Source organism: Macrotis lagotis, chromosome 1, assembly GCF_037893015.1.
Source record: "Macrotis lagotis isolate mMagLag1 chromosome 1, bilby.v1.9.chrom.fasta, whole genome shotgun sequence".
Taxonomy (NCBI): Eukaryota; Metazoa; Chordata; class Mammalia; order Peramelemorphia; family Peramelidae; genus Macrotis; species Macrotis lagotis.
The window spans coordinates 441,785,604-441,798,042 of record NC_133658.1 but is presented as its reverse complement, the minus strand read 5'-3'; the positions used below and the strand labels follow the sequence as shown (position 1 = coordinate 441,798,042).

General features: G+C 33.7%; 1 pseudogene; it reads right to left on the bottom strand.

The window, feature by feature from the left end:
- Positions 1-9,079: 9,079 nt before the first annotated feature.
- Positions 9,080-9,528, bottom strand: LOC141519023 (small ribosomal subunit protein uS13-like; annotated as a pseudogene).
- Positions 9,529-12,439: the final 2,911 nt, after the last annotated feature.

Genomic DNA, 12,439 nt, shown 5'->3' with positions numbered 1-12,439 from the left:
TTCAAAATTTACTTAATGTTTTTAGCTAGAAACTCCTACAGTCTTGAAATTTTAAAATTTCACATAATAAGAACTTCACATTATTTTTTAAAGGCATTGTTTTACTAAATCCCTATTTTTTCCAAACTCAAGGGTATTTTCCTCAAAGAGGTCTAGGTCTCATTTCCCCAGTACCAGTAACTACAAAACTTCTAGGAACACATTGTACCTATGTTACTTATGCTACAAATAAGTTTCTGGCCATCCTGATTAAAAAAAAAAAGTAAAATGCAGTTCTTTCAAATTAAATAATTTCAAAAATATTCACATCCCTTTAGCATAGCCAGACTTGCAAAGTGGGGGAAAGGAGGGAATCAAGACCTTATCAGTCAAGTGGAGCTGAGTTGAGAAAATGATTGGGTGAAGCCACTCTGGATCCTGTGAAATGGAACTGATGGTGATGGTGAGGAAGGGGATGGAGCCCTCAGAGAAAAAGCTTAAATGTCAGGGTTCATTTAAGTGATTAACTCACAAATTGACCCTAAAAACCTCAGACTTTAATTCACAGGGGACAGTAAACAGTTTACAGATTAAATTTCATCTGGAGAGACGGCAAGTTGTGCTTGGAAAGCTTGAATAACCTTAAAATGCCTAAGGGGAAAGAAGAAAGGAATTAGGAAAACAGATATAAGAAATGACTGGGCTTACACCTGAGTGGTTCCAGCATGGAGGGAATAGAGACTTGACTGCTTGCTGTGCAGGGAGGAGTCAGGGGAAAGGGAATCAAAGAGTGATTCCCCCCTCTTTAGGACTGGGTTCGCTATTTACCCTGAGAGGCTGAGAACCAGGAAGGTGGAGGAAGGGTAGGGGAAAGTTGCTTTCTCTAATATTGGTGAATTTACATTTAACATTGCAAATGAACAAATTGACTTTTACAGTTTAACAGTGGAGAATTTACATTTGAGAAAACTGAACAATGGAAGTCAGAATTTACCTTCAACAATGGAAAGGAGATCAGAAGTCCTCAAAAAATATCTGACAGGAACAAATAATTTTCTTAATATTAAATTAAATTGAATTAAAATAGTTTTCTTAATATTAAAAAAAGCTAGACAAATATTTCTCCTTTCAGTAAGGGGATTAACTGAAATGCTTAACTTGGACTTTGAAATGAAAGAGTTAAGCATGATATTATAACACCTAGCTTTGTGTGAAAAGAGGTCCCAGAGAGAGAATTACTAACATCAGCATGTTTTTGTAAACTGACCTCAGTGCACCATTATCTCTAAGGCCCCTTACTTGCTCTCTCTTCCTCTCAAACTCCAACCTTGAAAACTTTTCAAATAGAAAATTCCTAGGCCCTGGGGTACCCAGCTAAGGCCCCAAATTGTTCTTTATAAACAATCCCCTTTCCTCCCTTAGTCAACTATCTTAAACCCCTTCTTTCCCTGACTCCACAAGCGTACATGTAATAAAGGCTGGTTGATACAGGTTCCTCTCTATGTAAATTCTCTCACAGTTGTCTATGAACCAGATAGGGTACTTAGAACCTTTCTGGGTCCCTTCCCCCAGTATTTCTTGGTGTCAGAATCAGGGATCTAAGTGGTATTTCTTTTGTGAATATAAGGAATATCAGTCAAAGGGAGGTAGGGGCTTTCTCTTGATTCTCCCTCCTCATCCCTGTCTCCCACCTCTTTGCTCTGCAGGTGGGTCCTGGAAAGCCCCGTATTTTTGATGGTAGTGGTTGCTTTCTACTTCAGGGAACTGCCTAGGAAGTGGACTTGGTCAGATGGAAAAACTGCAAAGTTGCATCATTTTTCTCCTTATTACTTTTCCTTCTCTTGGGGTGCTGCGAAACAGGGAAAGACCCAAGAGCATGGAACAAGACCTTTCAGCTTCCAAGAATTTCTCCTTTGGGCTTTTTCTGATCACTGGGCAAATTTGGAGTTAGTGAGATCAAGCCAAGGAAACTTTATCCTTCCCTCATAACATCATATACCCTGAATGGCCAAAAAGAATGGGTCTCTAAATTATAATGCAATTTGACAATTGACTTTATTCTTGTCTCTCAGTAGAGCAATCCTTATCAGGAAACTTATAATTTCCCTACCCATCAGGGTGCCACTAGGCAAAAGCAGGGAGTTCTAAAACCTGATCCCTATCTCCTAACTTAGGTTTGTCTAAAACTACAATTTGAGCTCTTGGGGAAATCAATCATTCTTATCTCTATTTGCTGAATTTTGGACTCTAGCCCAGAAAATTGCAGATACTCTGGCTGAATCAGTGTAGAAAAGGGACTATGAGACGTTTAGAGAAATTACCTACAATCCTGATAAATGTCTCAGACTGAAATACAGCTAACTTTCTCTACTGAAGAAGCCACTACTTGGTATGCATTCTTGCATGAATATTGGATTTGAAATCCCAAACACCATTAGTCCAGCTTTTGAATTCTTTTTTACCTAGCCACATCACTATTTAGAGGACTATGAAAGATTACCAAACCAACAGGTATGCATATGATAGGCAAAATCCAAAATCCAAACTAGCATAAGATTATTTTCAGTGCTGACAAAATGTCTTTGTGTGTGTGTGTGTGTGTGTGTGTGTGTGTGTGTGTGTGTGTTTATGACATGTTTTTCTGTATTGTGGATGATCTTACCCCATTCCTATGTTAATTTTTGCTCTCTCCTTTTCACTGTTTTACAGTTAGGAGATGGGAGAGTCAGCCTAGCTCTGCCACACCCCTGCCCCCCAACAAAGTGGCTCAATGAAATTGTCTTGAAAGGGGGAAGGTCTATCCTTTTACTTCTTGCTTGAATCTGGTGCTAGGTATTCTCCCCAGCTATTTTTTTCCTTCTTACAGTATTTTCCCCTTTCAAAATGTAATTCAACTTCTTTAAAATCTAAGACCCACCTCATTCTGGGAATTATGCCAATAGTTTCAAGGCATGTCTGCCTCATTAAGAAACAACCCCCCCCAACCCCCCCCCATGGAATGTTATTTTAAAAACATGCAAATTAATATCAAGCATTGATCACTACACATGTATCTTGCTCTAATTTATAGAAAGTTTCTATTAATTTTCTATGGTTGAATCTTATAGAAATGTTTTGGTACATAGAGCACTGGCTCTGGAGTCAGGAGTACGCAAATCTGGCCTCAGACACTTAATAATTACCTAGCTGTGTAGCCTTGGGCAAGCCACTTAACCCCATTGCCTTACCATACAATTAGGGAAATAAATTGAATATGTTTTCTTACTATTTTTGTAAGTTTTGTATTTGTAAACTGTTACAGATTTTTATAAAGGGTTTAAAAACATCTGCAAAGAATTTATATAATGTGTCTCTCTCTTTAAGGAATATTTGAATTGTGACAAATTAAGAGAAAGAATTCTGATGTGTTAAATAAAATCACATATAGCTATAAGTTAAATAAATCATTGGGCTGGTTAAGAACAATGTGAACTAAAATCAGAAAAGGAAATATTCAGTGGAGTGAATACAGTTGAAATATGGTTAAACAGTATATGAAGGGGAAAGTGCAAGTTATACAGTCTGAGTAATAGGTTTGAAGGTTTGAAAGACTTAGGAACATAATAATAATGTGAAAAGGTTAAAAGGAAAATGAAATATCATAGAGAAGAATGGGTTTTGGAACCATATGTGATGTATATAAAATGTATAGAAGGTGGTTAAAGCATATAGACAGAGCATAAGGGCAGGTTTGACTTAGTATAAGTAAAAAAGATTGATTTTGGAAGTTTTGAAAAATTGAATTCAGAACCAATGCAAAAAGAGAAAAGAATACATAGAGAGTATATAGAGAGCTACAAATCAATAGATAAGCTAAGAACCATGAATCAATTGATAAGCTATAGAATTTCTTCTAGTGTTGTGTAACCAAGATTTCTACTAAATTGAAATGTACTCTTAAATGTAATTGGGATAATTTAAAAAACTTAACATCAGACTGTTGCTTTTGCAATCTCCAGCAGTGAATTGACTGAAAATTAAAAACCCCATAATATAAATATTTGGGCTTCTTAGATTTGTGTTAAATATAGCACTACAGAATTAAAATTTTAAAATTATGATTTTGTGTGATAACATGTGGAATACAGATTCAGATGTAATTGAATTCAGTTTTGGTATCATATTTAAGATGAGCCAGAATTTATTGTAGTATTTGGTATTTAAAATTTTAAAATGAAGAAAGGTAATCTGACTAAATCAGAAAATTTTCATGTTTTATGCTACTATTGGGTTGTAATGATCTTTTATATGCTCTGTAGAAAAACCTTTGATTATTTTTTGATTGTTGTTATCTGGAGGAGGTAACTACATTCTAGCATCAAAGAAAGCAAATCTTCTAGGACTCTTTGAGTCAGGAAAGCAATTTGTGAAATTCTATTTTTTTATCTACCATGTGTTTTTAACAGGGAATATGTTAGAAATTAGGTTGTTATAAGTCCAGATTTGGTACAATTTACTTAATTAATTTATTATTTGGCATTAAGACAAATGGAGAATACCCATAGGTGACTTAAGGAGGTTACCTCATTTCTATTTATTTCATCTGATTGTAAACTACTTAGCACTGATCAAACACTTTATATGTTAACTGCTATTGTTCCCTTCAGTCAATTTTGCTTTTTAAAAAACTTATTGGTTTTTTAATTTAATTTTTATCCTTTCAATTATTTATTTTTATCATTCTTTAAAAATATTTTAGCTCCAAATTTTTTTCCCTCTCAGTGTATTGCCACTGAAGAGGCAAGCATTATGATATACATCACACATGTGAAATCATACAAAAATATATTTACATATTAGCCATATTTCAAAAAAATAGGGAAAATAAAGTGAGAAAATTATACTTCAGTTAGCATTCAGAGTTCATCAGTTCTCTCTTTTTTATCACAAGTCATTGGAAATTCTTGGCTCATTGGATCGATCACAGTATCCAAGTCTTTCACAGTTGCCCATCATTACAACACTGTTGTAGCTACACATACTGATCTCCCAGCTTTCCTCACTTCACTTTGCATCATTTCGTATAATTCTTGCAATGAATTCTGAATACACTTCCCATGTGGGAGAGGGTCATCAACATTTCCTTTCATTGTTTTTTTTAATGTCTTCTTGAAATTCAGTTGCTTTCTTTTATGAAGTTAGAAACTAGTGAGTTTGGAACACATAAATTTAATAGTTCTTTCCAGTATAATGTAGTTTTCTTGTTTGATTCTTTAATTTGTGAATTTTTATTTTATCATTTGTCTTATTTACTGCTAAGATTTCAGCATTATAGGTGACATATCTTTAAATTTGCCTGGAAGTTATTTCAGGCAAATGATTTTTCTAAGATATTTGTTTGTTAGCAAACATCCTCAAAAGATGAATCACTTCAGATATAGCACCATATAAGGATTTGGTTTGGGAGTAGGGATGGTAGAATGAAAGAAAGTAATAAAAAATCTGATCTCTTTCCAGAAGGAGTTTAAAATAATATTTAGATGAGAGATTAAGAATCCTGAAAATAATTGAAGAAAGGAGGTTAGTGAAAAGTTAATATAACTGGGGTGGCTAGGTTACACAGTGGATAAAACACTGCCGCTGGAGTCAGGAGTACCTGAGTTCAAATCTGCCTCAGACACTTAATAATTGCCTAACTGTGTGACCTTGGGCAAGTTACTTAATTCCATTGTCTTGCAAAAACCAAAAAAAAATGAACATAACATAATATATGATATGAAGACTAAAGAAATGTCATATTTAGATGACTAAAATAGTATTTGAAACAAATGAAGACTAAAAGGAATGGTCATAATTAGATATGGTTAATGAAAAGAGACTTCACAGGATGACAGAGATAGGATCTTATGAACTATCAAGTTTAATCCATACTTGAACTGGAATTCCTTCTAAAACATACCAATAAGTGATTAATTTACTTTCCCTGTAGAATACCAGTGAAAGAAAATCCACTTCCTCTTTACTTCTATTTTTGAATGGCTTTTGTTGCCAGAAAATGGTTTTAAAAAATATTTATATAAAACATAAATTACCTCCCTATATTTTCTAGTTTCTCATTTCTAATTATAGTTCTATTCTGTGGGACTAATGAAGTAAGTCTAAGGTATCTTCTTGGGGCAGCTAGGTGGCGCAGTGGATAGAGCACCAATCCTGAAGTCAGGAGTACCTGAGTTCAAATCCGGCCTCAGACACTTAATAATTACCTAGCTGTGTGGCCTTGGGCAAGCCACTTAATCCCATTGACTTGCAAAAAAAAAAAAATAAGATTGCATTTAAGTTATCTTCTCTGTGATAGCACTCCATTTATCTTATGATCAGTCTCCATATTTCCTATTCAATCAATTCACCTTTGGAGTGATCTCATATTTTTTGATAATCTTCCATCCAATCAACTAATGTTTATTTCATTATAAATTCTGTATTTTTTCTTACAAACATGCTCAGATCTCTACAGTATTAATTATAGCCCATACTCCTCCATGAAAGTTTCCATTTTAATATAGAGAACTGAGTCATATATATATATATATATATATATATATATATATATATATTTTAAAAAGCCATTCCTCAATTGACAACTGGTCAAAGGATATGCAAAGGCAATTCACGGATGAGGAGATCGAAGCAATCCATAGCAATATGAAAAATTGCTCTAAATCATTAATTATTAGAGAAATGTAAATCAAAGCTTCTCTGAGGTACCACCTTATACCTCTCAGACTGGCCAATAGGACCAGAAAGGATAATGATCATTGTTGGAAGTGGGAAATCTGGGACACTATTACACTGATGGTGGATCTGTGAATTCATCCAGCCTTTCTGGAGAGAAATTTGGAACTATGCCCAAAGGGCAACAAAAATTACCATACCCTTTGATCCAGCAATACCACTACTGGGTCTATACCCTGAAGAGATGATGAAAAAGGGTATAAACATCACTTGTACAAAAATATTCATAGTAGCCCTGTTTGCGGTGGCAAAGAATTGGAAATCAAGTAAAGTAAATGTCCTTCAATTGGGGAATGGCTTAGCAAACTGTGGTATATGTATGTCATTGAACACTATTGTTCTATTAGAAACCAGGAGGGATGGGAATTCTTGGAAGCCTGGAGGGATTTGCATGAACTGATGCTGAGTGAGATGAGCAGAACCAGAAAAACACTGTACACCCTAACAGCAACATGGGGGTGATGTTCAACCTTGATGTACTTGCTCATTCCATCAGTGTAATAATTAGGGACAATTTTGGGCTGTCTGCAATGGAGAATACCATCTGTATCCAGATAAAGAGTCATGGAGTTTGAACAAATTTCGAGGACTATTCCCTTTAATTTAGGAAAAAACCCAGATATCTTATCGTCTGATCTTGTTTTCTCTTATACTTTTTGTTTCTTCTGTAAGGATGTGATTTCTTTCTCATCACACTCAATTTGGATCAATGTACAACATGGAAATGAAATAAAGAGTAACAGATTGTTTTCTGTGGGGGTGGGGTGGGGGCAGGGAAGTAAGATTGGGAGAAAAATTGTAAAACTCAAAACTCAAAATCTTAAAAAAGAGAAAGTTTCCATTTTATGTCTTGATCCACTTTTCTAATCTTCTATATTCTCTTGGTACTATTCACTCACTCTCATGGCTTCACATACTAATTTTATGCCAATAAATTTTCGGTGAATAGTCTAGATCTCTCTCCTGAGCTCTAGACCTGTGCTTCTAATAACTTAAAATAACTTCTAACCCGGCAATCATCATTCATAGAAACAACACTTGTTTAGAAAAAGCCAGCCTTTACTACAAACTGTCAACCAAACAGACAAACTAGCCTTAATTGACAATAAAGTGTTCTGAGATATATTGGAGCCATTATCATGTAGGCAAGGGAAACTACCACAACCACAAACCACCACAACCCTGCTCAAACTTTGAGACATTCCAGGACCTTAACCCCAGAGCCTTGGGAATTACTTTCAGTCCACTAACATTAGACATCATCCTGAGAAGCAATTCTTGTGGAGATTCAGCCTGGTAATTATTGCTATAGTAGTTTTACCTCAGCTGATTAAGACTCAGAAAAAGAGTTCTTGACATCAGATTTATTGGCACTGTGAAATAATTCCACATTGGCAACTGATACGAGTTTATTAGTGAAAATGTCATTAAAAAAATCATTAACCTCCAATTTGTTGCTGCATCCTAAGGACTATTCAACTTTTCCATTTAATTTGTAGCTAAAAGCTTTCAAATGTCTTGTCTCCCCTATTAGAATATGAGCTATCCAAGAACAGTAACTGTCTTGCTCTTCTCTTTGTATTCCTATTACTTAGCTGTTGTTGCTGCTATTGTTCATCCTTCCTTTTTGAAGAAGAGTAGTGACATCATGGAGTGATGTCTTGTGATTTGCATGTGAATTGAATTTAAAAGAGACGGAGTTGCATGAAGTCAATCTCACTCTCTCTTCTTAAATCATCAAAGATCATTAGCAAGATGATTGGTATGACAAAACTCAAGACAACTGGAGGAGACCCAAGGATACATTGGATGATTTTGACATCTCTGATATCTGACCAAACTTGAAGCAGTTTAAAGAACCTGCTTCAGCCCCTTTCATTGGTGCAAATTGTCTCATCAATCCATTCAGATGGGGGAAGTCTTTATATGCTTGAGGTAGATATGTCCCCACCTCACTTATGGATGTCGGTTTTTAGCCTGTCTTCCAAGACAGGGCATGACAACTATACGTCATAGCTTCTTGGAGCAAAAGGTGAGAGTTAAGTGACAGGTGGACACCAAATGTAGAGATGCAGCCTGAAAAATGCTTGGTTAACTCCTATACTTGAGGTGAGGCTCCTCCTTGCACACCCCATAAGCCCCTTATAGCACTCCATTTATTACTTTATATTTTGTAAAGTTTTAATAAATGCTTAACTAATTGTGAGGCTCAAATGATTAACATCTGTAAAGTACTTTTTAAACCTAAATATATAAATTACATAAATGCTAAGTATTATTACAATTTTTATGTAGACTATTTATTAACAGACAAGACCAGTAAAGATATTTATTTTTTCTTAGACATACCCACAGTGTATACCCCTGTGACCTGTAGTCTTGGTGTGCTAGCCTTGGAACCAGAGACCCCAGAAGTGCTGAAGCCCATGATGTGCCCAAATCTTCTTCAGTCTCTCCATATTCTCAGACATCTTATTGTTTAGATCATTGGTCAGAACCTGATATATTTTCCATACTTTACTTCTTTCTGCTCATTAAGGAGTCATTCTGAAATCTTGTATTACTGAGGATTCAGCATGATGGTTGGTAATCACATGCTCCACCTCATCTTCAGTGAGCTCGCCAGACCTCTTGGTGAAGTCATTGCTTGCTTTCCTACCTACTAACATATCTTCAACCCACACCCTTGATGACAAAAGCTATTTTTTGTCATTGATCACTGTTGGTATTGAGCACTCTCAAAATATTCTGGAACTTCTCAGGAATTACAAGAGACATGGCTACAGTGGTGGCATGAGAGCCTTCTCTGGAAACTATTATTATAATTATTAACTAGCTACTTCTGACCTGCTGAATGTTGCTGGAAGAGGTCACATAACTTTGCTGATAAGATACACTAAAAATTGATGTTGCCTGATCTCAATTGTACCTTCACTGCTTTATGGCAAGATTTTTATTATTTATTACCAATTCTTTTTCCCAGTCTTCTCAGTGGTCATTTAAATATTCTTTCTCCTCTTTTCTCCTTAAAACTTTCTGTTGATCTTTGAGTCAATGCTTCAGCAGATTCTGCTTTACTGAAAAAAATTACAGATTTACTATCATTTTGAATATCATTACTTGAGGGAAACACAGAGAAACAGAATGAGAAGAAATAAAAGAGAACAATTTAAGTTCCAATTTTGTGAGGAAAAATAAAATGTGAGAAATTAATATTTGTCTCATATTTAATAATACTTATTGTATTAGGACTGAAGCTTTTCTCCTTCTCTACTTCCTCATCTGGAAGCCAACTAGTGTAAGAAATCCATTTTAGAGATTCACTCAAGCTAAGATCTAATCAGATAATAAAAGATTTTAAATTTAGGCTAGTGGGTATATTCCTGAACATTTTGTTTGCTCAGACAAGTCTGGAGAAGTACTGATTCTTCCTATGATCAAGACAGATGATAAAGAAATTGCTATCTCTTTGAAAAAGATTTACATCACCTAAGTCACATTATCTTCATTTTAATGTAGTCTATGCTTGTGTTTGTGTGAGCTAATCTAAGTTGGTTATCACCCCTTAGGAACACCTCTTCCTTGAAGGGCATTTAAACTGTGACCCTATTGTCATTAAGTGTTTTTGGTCTAAGAGAGATGGCCAAATGAACATCTTTTTATTAATAACCTATTGGCCTTATTAATGAGATAATTACATTACTCAGTAATATATTGCTCAAATATTCTTAAACATCACAAGAGCATTGTAATCTTAAAAAGTCTGATTTTTGCTGAATGGTGAGAGGTTACTCAGACTGTGATCTTTCTCACAACTTAAACACTGCTTTGTTCTATTACTCCTTATACCATTAGTGAATTATTTTGATTTATAGGAGGTTTATGAACTGCTTATAATAAAAGAAGTTTCTTTAGTTTCTTAAATAGGTAATATTTAATATAAAGTATGTTTATTAAGTTAAATAGTTTTCTAAGTTAATTAAAATAATTTTAACAAATTGGGGTGGTAGCTAAAAGCTGATTGATTCATTAATGAGACATCTTTAAGATTTTATCAAACAATAACGAAATATTCAGACATACTCTGGAGGATCAGTTATTTTATTGTCAAAAGAAAAACATAAAAGCTAGAGTGTGATAATCATGATCAAGGAGACAAGTTATTACCAAGTGCTATCTCAATTAAACTTTTTGTTTTGACAAATTGAGCTTTAAGTCAGATTCCAATCTTTGTGCATTCAGACTCATAAATTTTGCAATATACAATTACCTACAGTTTTGTAGAAAATGGATTAAAACGTAAACATCAAATAACATGAAATAACACATTCACATGTTCTGTGTGAATGAATGAATCAGAAACATGACCATTATATTTCTTTAAAAATAAACAGATATTTTATCACAAAGGGGAAAATGCTAAAGGTGAAACATCTTCTGTCTTTCATCCAATATAAAACATCTGAGAAATTATTTGATGTTTGACTGACCCACAAAATTCGTTATCTCATGCAAAGTCCCACCAGAACTATTTGAGGATCCTTAACCATAAAAGAATTTTACTGTGCCATTTTGTTATTTTACGAACATGTTGTCTTGAAGTTTAGTAGTCTCAGGCCTTTATTAAGTTAAATTAGGATAAAAAAACGTTGTAAGGGGTCCAGGATTATTAAACTGCATACTATAGTAATGTCATTAAAATAGAGCAAAATTAGTGTAAGCAGGAGAGAACTGAGCCATACTTTGTTACATCTCAGCTTCAGAGGCTTCATTGACTGCACAATTATCTGCAAGCAAAAAATCACAGACCAACATTTCTTCCACTTTAGTCTTGGCTTGTGGCCTTTTCAAGTTGAATAATTTATCATGAATATCATACTTGACCTTGATGCCATGTTCATGCTGATTATAAGCATTTGATTCCATGGCTGAAAACATCATGCTAAAAAGCATGAAAGCACATATACAATCTTATTTAACTCCATTTTATACATTGTATATATGATAAATTGTACTATATAGAGAGATCATGTATTAAAATATGTATTACATACTATATGACATGATAATATAATAAAATATAATTATATATTATATAATAAATTTATTTTATTATATATTGTACAAATATTATAAGGTGTTTATATATTATATAATTATATGTTATACAATTGGACAAAATATAATTATATATTTTATACATTATATATTATAAGTAGTATTACATATCATATACTATCTATTACACATATCATGCATGATATTATATATATATTATATAGTATGTATTACATAGTAATTATATAATTACATAGTATTACATAGTAATACATATACACACCGATATATAGTAAACATAGTAATTTCTAGTTTTCTATATAGTATTATACCTTGATCTGGGATTATATAAATATGTAAGTTTTTAAACACATACATTATTAACATATAAATTAGCAAAAATTGCCTTGTCAATAGGACAATATTTTGACTCTGAAGAAGATCAGAGCCAGAGTTGCCTTTGGCAGTTGACTTATTTTTATTTAATGGACATGTAAGTCATCCATTGGATACAGTACATGATATATGTGATATATAATATAGCATATTATATAGACTATCTAATATGATATTAAATGATATATCATATACTATATTATACTATACAATATATAACATTTCAAATATAATA